Source organism: Zerene cesonia, unplaced genomic scaffold, assembly GCF_012273895.1.
Source record: "Zerene cesonia ecotype Mississippi unplaced genomic scaffold, Zerene_cesonia_1.1 Zces_u003, whole genome shotgun sequence".
Taxonomy (NCBI): Eukaryota; Metazoa; Arthropoda; class Insecta; order Lepidoptera; family Pieridae; genus Zerene; species Zerene cesonia.
The window spans coordinates 2878834-2889976 of NW_024045133.1; the positions used below are offsets into that span (position 1 = coordinate 2878834).

General features: G+C 34.0%; 1 protein-coding gene across 2 annotated transcripts in view; it reads right to left on the reverse strand.

Moving 5' to 3' along the window:
- LOC119838574 (cyclin G) overlaps positions 1–10761 on the reverse strand; it is a 29748-nt gene extending 18987 nt beyond the window's left edge. Inside the window, exon 1 of one of the 2 annotated variants that reach the window (XM_038364561.1) lies at positions 10343–10761. The gene's annotated coding sequence lies outside the window, so the exon portion shown is untranslated. Of the gene's footprint in view, positions 1–10108; positions 10205–10342 lie in introns of those variants that run through there. The other variant, XM_038364562.1, reaches the window with a different exon arrangement.
- Between the last annotated feature and the right edge of the window lie 382 nt (positions 10762–11143).

Consider the following 11143-nt stretch of genomic DNA (forward strand, 5'->3'; position numbering starts at 1 on the left):
ATATATATATATATATATATATACTGTGATATACTATACTTTTATTATTACACTAGCATACCCGGCACACACACGTTGCCTGTGGTTGAGTAATAATTAAAAATATGTAAGATTTTAAATTATTGGGATAATTAATCGGACTCTTAAATTGGACCAAATTACACATAAAATGCCAAATTTCATCGAAATCGGTTGAGTTGGTGAAAAGTTCATTGGGAACATACATCATGACACTGGATTTTTATATAATATTAAGATTTAAATTATACTTAGAAAATGAATCACTGTCGCTGAACATGACATAATTCAATTCCCTCCGCGCGATTTTATTAACAAATGTTTAATTTTAATCTAGTTCGATAAATTATTATGTAAATATCTAATTATTTCAACCGCCAGAAAGCTGTTTAATTCATAAAATATACTTTTGTGTGATTTTATAAAACCTCTATCTTGAGTACACACTTTCGTATTTAACATAAAAAAAAAAATCGTTTATCTGCCTTAGGTAGCAACCTATATAGTTTTGTATAAAACCTCATTTGTCTCACGCGAAACGCGGTGCTAATTAAAAATAAAAATGCGAAAGCACATTCCGTGTGAGAATCGCTCACGATTCCATTTTTAAATCATCACTACTCCCCTATGAAGATAACATTAATTATACAATGGGAAATGGAATCGTGATTGTTAAATACATACTAGTATATATAATGAAGCAACCTCAAATTGTTGAAAAGCCACGGAGTTATCGAGTTACAAAACAAAAAAAAATAAAAGAAAAACATTTTAAAATCTCCCACCCGACTGGACCTTAAAAAAATACAATAGATAGTACTTAAAGAGGTCAAGACACAATAATATGGTATACCAATAAATTGTTTGTCGGAAACATTCTATATTTAAATTGTAGAAAAAAAAAATTATATCGTCACTAGGGGCACAACATGCGTGACCTCTTTACTACGGTTGTAAGCCGTTACGTAGATAATTTCAAAAATGGAATACCGTTACCGCTCGCAACGTTCCAATTTCAAACTCTTCTATTTTCGGCATTATTGGCGCGAAAGTGGGACGTTGGGCGGATATAAAGGACCAATGAAGAGGTTATTACTACGTGTGGGATGTTTAAATATGGAATATTAATTGTGTGTGACAATAGACAATACATAAAAATAACGAGCCCAATTTATCGAAAACAATACGCGAATTCGCTAATACGCAGCATATTTTTTATACAAAATTTTGCTAATTAATCGAAAATATATTAAGAATATTTTTTTTACATAAAAAGAATCAAGCTTACGCAATCACAATAACTATATTCAGGGTAGTCAAACTTAATCACAATAAAACAAGTCAAAATTTAAGAGAAGACAAACGGATAAAAATATCTACAAATCCTACTTAATATTATATATGCGAAAGTTTGTAAGGATTTGTGTGTTTGCTGCTCTTTCACGCAAGAACTACTGAACCGATTGCAATGAAATTTGGTACGTAGATAGCTGGACAACTGGAATAACATATAGAGAACTTTTTATCCCGATATTCCGACGGGATACGGACTTACGCGGGTGAAACCGCGGAGCGCAGCTAGTAATTCATAATGTTTGAAACATATTCCCCCAATTTTATATATCGAAAACAACATTAACACGGATAAATTTAACTCGCATGCCATCACAATCGTGTTTCCTTCCATATTACACACAACACCGTAATACTATATACCTACATTACAACAGCGGGCCGCCATGGCACAGCGTGTTGGGGCGGATAACCGTGGTATGATGACGTCATACTCTTGCATTGACGTTCCGTTTACGTAACGTATGGTATTTCAAATATAGAACGAAGCTGAAAGGTGAAGCCCTTTTATTATATGCTGTAGAGCTGAAAAAGTAATGTTAAACGCAACAAAGCGATGTATACATAACTATATTGGTTAAATTAAATCTACAAAAAAAACCCACAATTTAATTGTAGAATCACATAAATCGTCCAACATATTTATTTAATTTATATTGTGTGAATATAATGCAGCGAATTTTTTTAATGAAACAGTGATTTTTTTTAATGAAGCAGCTAGTGGACAATAAATTTTTGCATTATTATATTATTATTATGTAATTATACTTGTCCTTATTCAGTATACTTCGGAGATCTTGACATCTACAGATTCGATCAGCTGTTTCCGCGTGAAAGAAAAGCAAACGTACATTCAACAATTCTAAATAACTTTCGCGTTGATAATATTGAAGCAGTGTTAAAACCATATTGTATTGTGTGGGCAATCGTTAGGGGTCACGCAGCGTCGGCGTTAAGGAGGTCAATGTATAATACTCTTGTTAAATGTTTCTACTATTATAAACGCCAAAATTTTATAAAGAACTAGCTGTCCGCCCGGGCTTCGCCCGTTATACATATGTAGCCCATAGCCTTCCTCAATTGATGGGCTATCTAACACTGAAAGAATTTTTCAAATCGGACCAATAGTTCCTGAGATTAGTGCGCTCAAACAAACAAACTCATCAGCTTTATAATACTAGTATATATTATCCTGATTAGAATCGACAGGATTAAATAATTTCCTTACGTATACTCTACATAAGAGCAAGTGAGACAATTTGACTCTGTCATTGAAGCGTGTTTATTTGTTTTTTTTTTAAACTACATATATTTAATTTCAAGTTCAACCCGGGAACGGACGTCGTAAGCACACGTTGTTTAAAACACAGGTCATAGACATTACGATATTCACGGAGACTGTTTCATTGGAAACCTTGAGTTGCGCAATCCGAAAAGATGGCACGTGTCCATAGCTTTGAGACGTCGGATAAACAAAAACATTATCGAGTATTAATAGCGATTAGCGAGTGATCGTTTCTGAATTATAAAACGAATGCTTATCTTAAAACATAAGAGCTGAAGAGTTTGTATGTTTGAACGAGTTAATCTCGAGAAGTACTTACAAACTTATTTCGAATTTAAATATCCTTCTTGTATGAATACCTACAGGCTATATATAATTTGTAATAATCCTAAATTATTTATCTAATTTAAGAGTAGAAAAAATTAGTTCACGAGGCATCTAAAAAAAATCTCATTTATAAAGCATTAGTAGTCCGCCTCGGCTTCGCCCGTCGTAAACATATAGCCTATAGCCTTCCTCAATTAATGGGCTAACACTGAATTTTTCAAATCGAACCAGCAGTTCCTGAGATTAGTACTTTCTAACAAACAAACAAACAAACTCTTCAGCTTTATAATATTAGTATAGATTTGAATGCCATAAAACGAAAAAATTAAATTAAACAAAGGCCGCGTTCCATCGATACAATATTGTAATCATTGAAATAATGTTTCGTATTGGTTGTGATGGTTCTTAATCATCTCAATAGATGGCGTGGGGTGTCCCTTAGGCACATGAAACCGAAAGCAGGCGGAAGGTTTGGCAAAAAGACGCAGGTTCGAATCCGGCGTCGTGATCAGACTTTTTCTATTCTTTATAAATTTCTCAACATATGTTAAAATTATATAATAGAATGTTTACCGTCGATTGTAAACACTGATGTTCATTTTTCTAAATTGAGCTTGTTCATGAAGCAAATTTTGAATGCCTTAAGCTAATTATATTAAATTTCAATTTTGTAGTTGTATATCAAATTTTTATTTTTATTTCAAATGCTGGTAAAGCTGTGCCTACCTGCAATTTAGATACATAAGTACTAATGTGTTGATGTAGATTTTAATGTTTCAATAGTTTTAACAAAAAATTATGTATCTAGTTGGTAAGCCTTTATTTAAATAAATAAATAAACATAATATTTCCTATGACCCCCACCACTGCCTATGTCAAAATATGTCTATCTCACTCCGACACTGGCGGATGGGATTTGGGAAGCGACAGACGCGGGGACCTCGTGCATTGCCTTGACGCGTGACATTGCCTTCATTTCATTGAAAGCGAACCGGTATTGCGCTATGCGATTTAATAAGCGCCTTCTAAGACTTGAAGTATTTTCAACCGATTTGAAAAAAAAAAAAAGCAGAATGTTATCAATTCTATAGATTTTTTTAAGTGTTTCTTTCGTTTCATAACTTAACTCAGTTAATAGATTTTTATGATTCTTTGTTCGAAAGGGGGTGCCTGCCATATGGTCCCTAAGAAATTAGTAAGGCTTCGCTGTCCATCTGTCTCTCTGTCTGTCTGTCACAACGCTGTATATCATGAACTCAATGAACTAGGTAACTAAAATTGCAGTATGCAAAACAAACGACAAATACTCAAAAAAAAATCGAGGTTAAGCAACGATTGGCACGACCGACAACTTGATGGGTGTCTCTAGCTCGTCGAGACTGCGACTCGCGCTTGACCGCTTTCATTCAATTTCCTATTGACATAAGTGCGAGCGAAATCGCGAGGACATATATTGCACAGTAACGTAAACACTGCGCAATCGACTTATGCAAATACCAGCTTCGCCCCGCGGTTTCACCCGCGTTAGTCCTTATCCCGTAGGAATATCGGCATAAAAAGTTGCCTATTCGTTATTCCAGTTGTCCAGCTGTCTACGTACCAAATTTCATTGCAATCGGTTCAGTGGTTTTTGCGTGAAAGAGTAACAAACACACGCACACATCGTTATAAACTTTCGCATTTAATAATATTAAGTAGGTTAGTAGGATTAGTAGGATAGGATAGTAGGAAGTAGGATTGAAGACGTCAATGGTTAATGAGATTTCACGCAGCGCCATCTAGTTGCAAAACAAGCAAACACGAAATGAGAGTGTTCAAACCGAAATGATAGGTTTATTCTTTACATAATGTAATATATAGTGTTATTGTTTTTCTTATATATATAAACTGAACATACTATAACACGCAAAGGTGACTGATTGACTGATCTATCAAAGCACAGCCAAAATTACTGTACCGATATGTGCGAAATTCCACCCCGCAAGGGATAAAATAGGGGAAGTAAGTTTATATGTTGAATAATGTATTTCAATTTTTAACCTTACGGACAACAGCTATTTAAAATCTATACTAATATTATAAAGCTGAAGACTCTTCAACAAACAAATAGATAGACTATCTATTTGTTTGTTTGAACGCACTAATCTCAGGAACTACAGGTCCGATTTGAAAAATTCTTTCAGTGTTAGATAGCCCATTTATTGAGGAAGGGTTTAGGCTATATATGTACCATAAGCGAAGCCGGGGCGGAGCGTTAGTAATGATCAAATGGACATGTTATTCTATTTCAAACGCATAGACCGTATCGTTGTATTGAGATTCTCAAAGACATAGCGAAACGTAACTAATTAAAATAATATTGTAATAGCGAATTGACCTCAATTAAGTCGCAGCTACATAAAAACGAAAGTCGCATCATTCGCAAGGCTCACTGCATGCTACGTGACGTATCACGCGTACGACGCGTGACCGCGGCCTTTGCGGGCGTGATTTGACGTAAAAACTACTTGCGCCGCGCGGTTTCACCAGTTGGCAAGAGCAAGTACATAATTCTATAGTACATTTCCGTGTCCGCTAGTGGGGTATGGGGTAGATGATATACATCTGTTTCACTGATCGATTTTCATTATGGTCCCCTAGCGGGGTATGGGGCAGATGATATACATCTGTTTCTCTGATCGTTTCCCATTATCGACAAGTGGGTGATCAGCCTTCCGTGTCCTGCCCGAGCGAGACATTTTGTGTGCGTCCCCACCGAGAATCGAAACCGAGACCTCTAGGTTATTTGCTCACGCGTTAACCACTGTGCCGTGGAGACGGTCACGTAAATCAAGTAATTAGGGGGTACATGTTATTCTAGAACATTAGCTATATCATTACCAAGTATTATCAGAATCCGTTTAGCACAGAGATTCTGGGTATTAATTGCAAAATTTCAAAAATTCACCATTTCTCAGAAGTGTTTATATGACAACAGCAAAGCGTAAAACAAAAACCTAATCCGCCATCTGGCGTTAAATCGGATAAAAAATTTAAATATAATACATTCGGATAGATGGTCAAGGCTTTATCGCGGTTGTTTTTGGCGATCGCTAAACCGGTCAACCTTGGCACCGAGCGGAGCTGTTATCGGGGGCCCTACGTACTGTGTTGATAAACAAATATGATCTTTAACACCATTGATATAGGCTCTATTGTATTATGCTTCTTTGCATAGATTCTATAGGAATCTAATACAATCGTAATAGATATCATAATAGCATATTTTTTTGTACAGATTTATAGGAGGCCCTATGTATCATGCTATCGTACAAATATGGACCTAATGCCATTGAATAAGAGTTGATTTTAATATAGTTGTTTACATAGATCAAAAAATACAATGTTTAAACATTAAATATTCGTTTATAAATTATTCCATCACTATATTAAATTGAACACTCATAACGTTTATTAAAATATGAAAAGTATACCGTCGTATTGACAAATTTTTACGATGTATGTTGTATTAAATAAATTATGAAACACAGAACTTGCATACGATCTTATGCTTCATTAACCGACTTCAAATAAATGGGGAGGTTCTCAATTTTCAAAAAAATGACTATTTCGTTTGTTACTTTCATAACTTCGTAATGGCGGAACCGATTTTGATGATTTTTTTATACTCATCAAGCATCGGTGACGATACAATAATTTCACGAGTTCATCTTCTTATTCTGATAAGTATCGCCGATATTACATAACGTATACTCTGTATAAGAGCGAACCGGACAACTTTTTTTAAGAAGTCATTAGTATTTTTCATATTTCATATGCCAACTCCGCCCGCCGGGTAGTCATTTATCGTGATTAAATAATCTCTAAAGTCTAATCCTATCTTTTAATTTGGATCAAAGTGCACATGGTCTGCGAATTCGATTAAAATCGGTCGAGTAGTTTAGGAGTCCATCGCGGACAAACAACGTGACACGTAATCTTACTTCCTACTTCCTACTATCCTACTAATATCCTACTTCCTACTAATATTATAAATGCGAAAGTTTGTAAGGATGTGTGTGTGTTTGTTGCTCTTTCACGCAAAAACTACTGAACCGATGATGAAATTTGATACGTAGACAGTTGGACAACTGGATAACATATAGGCAACTTTTTATCCCGAAACCGCGGGGCGCAACTAGTTCATATATAATATAGATGATTATAATTAAATTAAACTCAATTTAGGTATATTTACGTAGACCGCACATTCAATTGTGACCTCATTTGGCGACGAACCAATTGATACCATAGAGGCACTATTTATCATCAGCAATTGCGCAGTTAAATTTTGTTTACGCAGGTGTTCGCGAATTTGTTCGTTCACCGAGGTCTGATGATGAGAGAAATTTGACCAATTTAGCTGGATAAGGATGATATATAGTGGATAGGAATATAAAAGGCGATAGGTCCGCCCCGGCTTCGGCCATAATATATAGTCTATCCCGTGGGAATATTGGAATAAAAATGATGTTTTTAATTTCTAAATCATTTTAGAAATTTAAAACTTTTTAACGAATTTTAAACGCGATTTAATCAAACACAAGAAAATACTATGTTGCCTATGAGTTATTCCAGTTGTCCAGCTGCCTACGCACCAAATTTCATTGCAATCGGTTCAGTAGTTTTTGCGTGAAAAGAGTAACAAACATACACTTGCATCTAGCCTCACAAACTTTCGTATCTATAATATTAGTAGTACGTCGCTCAGTTTAGAATAGAGCTAGTGGTGAAAGAGTTTTTTGAAATTGTACCAGCAATTTACGTGTGAAAACATAATAAACATTCTGTATATCCAACATTATTGGGCGGATTAACGAAAATAACCCGAATACCTAATCCGAAACCTACATTATCCCTAGATAAGCATTTCCACACACGCCTGTGCCCTAGATATGTTTATCAATAGCACTGGTTTTCTTATCTAACAATGCTGTGTTGAGATGACAGTTTGCTATCAGTTTTATAGTAATAGAAGCTTAAACATTCAACTAATTGACCAATTTAAAAAAAAGGAGGTTCTCAGCTTGACTATTTTTGTTGGTGACCAGATTTTTAATGATTCATTCTTAATTTGAAAGTTGGTGCCTTCTGTTGTTGTTCCCTAAAAATTTTATCAGCTTGGTTTTTGGGTTATTGTACTGGGACACTATAGCAATATTATAAATCTAGGTATATACAAGATCTGTCTGTCTGTGTGTTACACCTTCAAAGCTAAACCACAGTAAGCTTGGTTTTTGTTCAACAAGCACAACCGAGGTTCACAAATGGACATTGTTTAGAAGCATTATGAAATGGTTAAATGATAGAAAAATTAATAATATTTCTACCATTTTTATACCACGGATTCGGTTAGCAGTTCCTAGAGAAAGTCAAGAAACCATAATTAATATAGGTCATAACTACTTGTTAAATGACTGAAATAACTTTAGCACTTATAATTCAATCTAGCAGAATCATCAACACCAGTTGGTTTATATGGAATCACTTTTAAAAACTCATAACATCTGTCCCACATACCAAATTTACTGTATGCAAATAACAAATTAACACATCTGCCCTTTCCTCACACAGCAGATGGCTGTTGTATAAAATGTCTACTGTATATGGTAACATTACACTAATATTATAAATGCGAAAGTTTGTTTGTTTGGATGTTTGTCTGTCAATCATGCTGAAGCTACTGAACGGATTTTGATACAATCTGGTATACAGACAGGTAATGAGCTGACTTGGGTGATAGGATACTTTTAATCCCAATTAAATGCTCCTTTGGGATAAAACAGGAATTTTGATATCCGGACAGAGCCGGGACGAGCCTCTAGTAGAAAATAAATCAGCATTGAATCAATGTTTGCTATTCATACTGATATTAATGTTTACCAATTCGTGAGTTTGTGACAATGTATTGGGTAATCTCTGGATCTACTGGACTGATTTGAAAAATTCTTTCACTAATTAAGTGTATGTAGTAATCATTAAATGATGCATGATTGCTAGTCTATATAATTTTTTTTGAAAGTTTTTAAATATAGACCTTATTTGTTAACCACTAGCTAAACTCGGAAGTAGTTTAATACATAAAAACCTTTTTCTTAGATAACTCTATTGTTTAAAAAAAAACTCGCCATCAAAATCTCTTGCATAGTTTAAAGATTTAAGCATACATAGTCACAGGCGGAGGAAGCAACTGTTTTGTACCATGGGATGAAACAATTAATTATTTTGTCTGTTCAATCAAATGACTTAGAGGATGTAGACAGTGGTGGCTACTGGCATCAACGATGTGCGGAGAGTCCATATAAAATGTATGTAAAATAAATAAGACATACTAGTGGGTATATTATTATACAAATACAACAATTAAACTTTATTGTATTAAGAAACAAAATTAATCTCTACATTTTAAAAAGATGTACTAGTTATTATTGTGGGCATAGATGGCTTTATATGTGCATAACCTTAATCTACTTCAGCAAAGTAGAGATGTAATTGAGAATTGTACAAAATACAGGTTTTCCATACAAAAAAACGGGTGTTTTTAAGAATTTTTTACGTTTTCTTATTAGATTTGCAGTTTTATTTTCCGTTTTCGATGATCTAAAAATACGATTCAGCCTTGTACATCTGTATGACAAGTCAGAACAAGTTACTTATAGGTTAAATATAACCATTCGAAATTTCTAGACAAACTCATCTTTCCATCAATGTATACTGAGTAAACTTTCAACTTTTCGCTTTGTTATGCGATTATATGGATAATTTGAGATTAATTCATCGCAAAATACCGATTTCTATCGAGATATACACGTCAAATAAGTGTTAGAACCATGTACGAACTTTTTCGAACAATTGTTATTTTAACTGCAGAATTAAGGTTTTTATTCGCAAGATATAACAATGAATACGGTATTTCAACTTTAAGATGACACTGGCTGACCTAAAAAATCGGGTTCTTGTAGTAGGTAAGAGAACATACTAAAAATTGAGGTTAGGTTTATGACGTAAAGAAGCAATTTTCGCAAACACAGTAGATTTATACGTTTTTTTATTGTAATATACTCGTATTAGCAATTAAAGACTTACCCGGATTGTTAAAACCGCCTATGAGTTGTTTAAAATAATCTTTCACAGCTTTGAAACAAGTCGCTAGAAATCTCCACAGATGACTGGTTGTCAAATCTGAATTCAATATGGAGGACCATTTTTAGAGTATTACGTCATCGCGCGGGAAACTTGAATTACTAATACGAAACTTTCATTTCATCAAAATGACCTTTAATTTTTTTTAATACAAAATAATAAAAAGAAAAATCTTACCTCATCAAATGGAGGAAGTGTGAAGGAACTGGTTTGTTCCTATTGGGTTTTTTAATACATTTGGATAGGCGTCTTCACTCCAGCTCCGCGCGCTGTTGCCAAACCGTTATTGCGTCAGAATATGAAGATAGTTCCAAAATACACATTTCAAGACGCTGGATCATAACTTTTTAGTAGTTAGAATGAATGATATTACAAAATTAATTGTAAATTTTTACAAATTTACAACTTCTACGACTCGCTTTACTTGGAAGTTTCACAAGTAAGAGCGGCAACGTCGCGTCACTATTCGCGAAATCTAACAAAGAAATTTAACGAATTTATAAAATTCAATCCGATTAACTATAAAGACTTTCTATTCTTTATTCCAGTGGTATATAATTTGAAATTAAACTATAATTTGATAACTATATAATAAATACAAGTAAAAACACAATATTATAAAACGCAAGTGATCACTGTCTTGTAAAAAACTAAAATTGTTTTGATCGTTGGTAGCGTAGTAAACAAAGAATGTTACGATGTTGCCACTTAGCAGAATTCTAATACTCAACAACTGCTATAATGGTAGAATTTATTACAAAGTGGTGTCATATATCTTTTACTCGATCACTAGAAAAAAAACTGTTCTGCCTTACTCTTATAGTTTAGGCGTATGAAAAAAAAGTTGTTGATAGATTGGCAGATCTACCCGATATACAAACAAAATTTTATAAAAACTTTGCTATTATTCATATTATAAAGAATTATATATATAGAGAGAGATTTAAGCAGGTAAGTATAAATATATAATTATGTAAC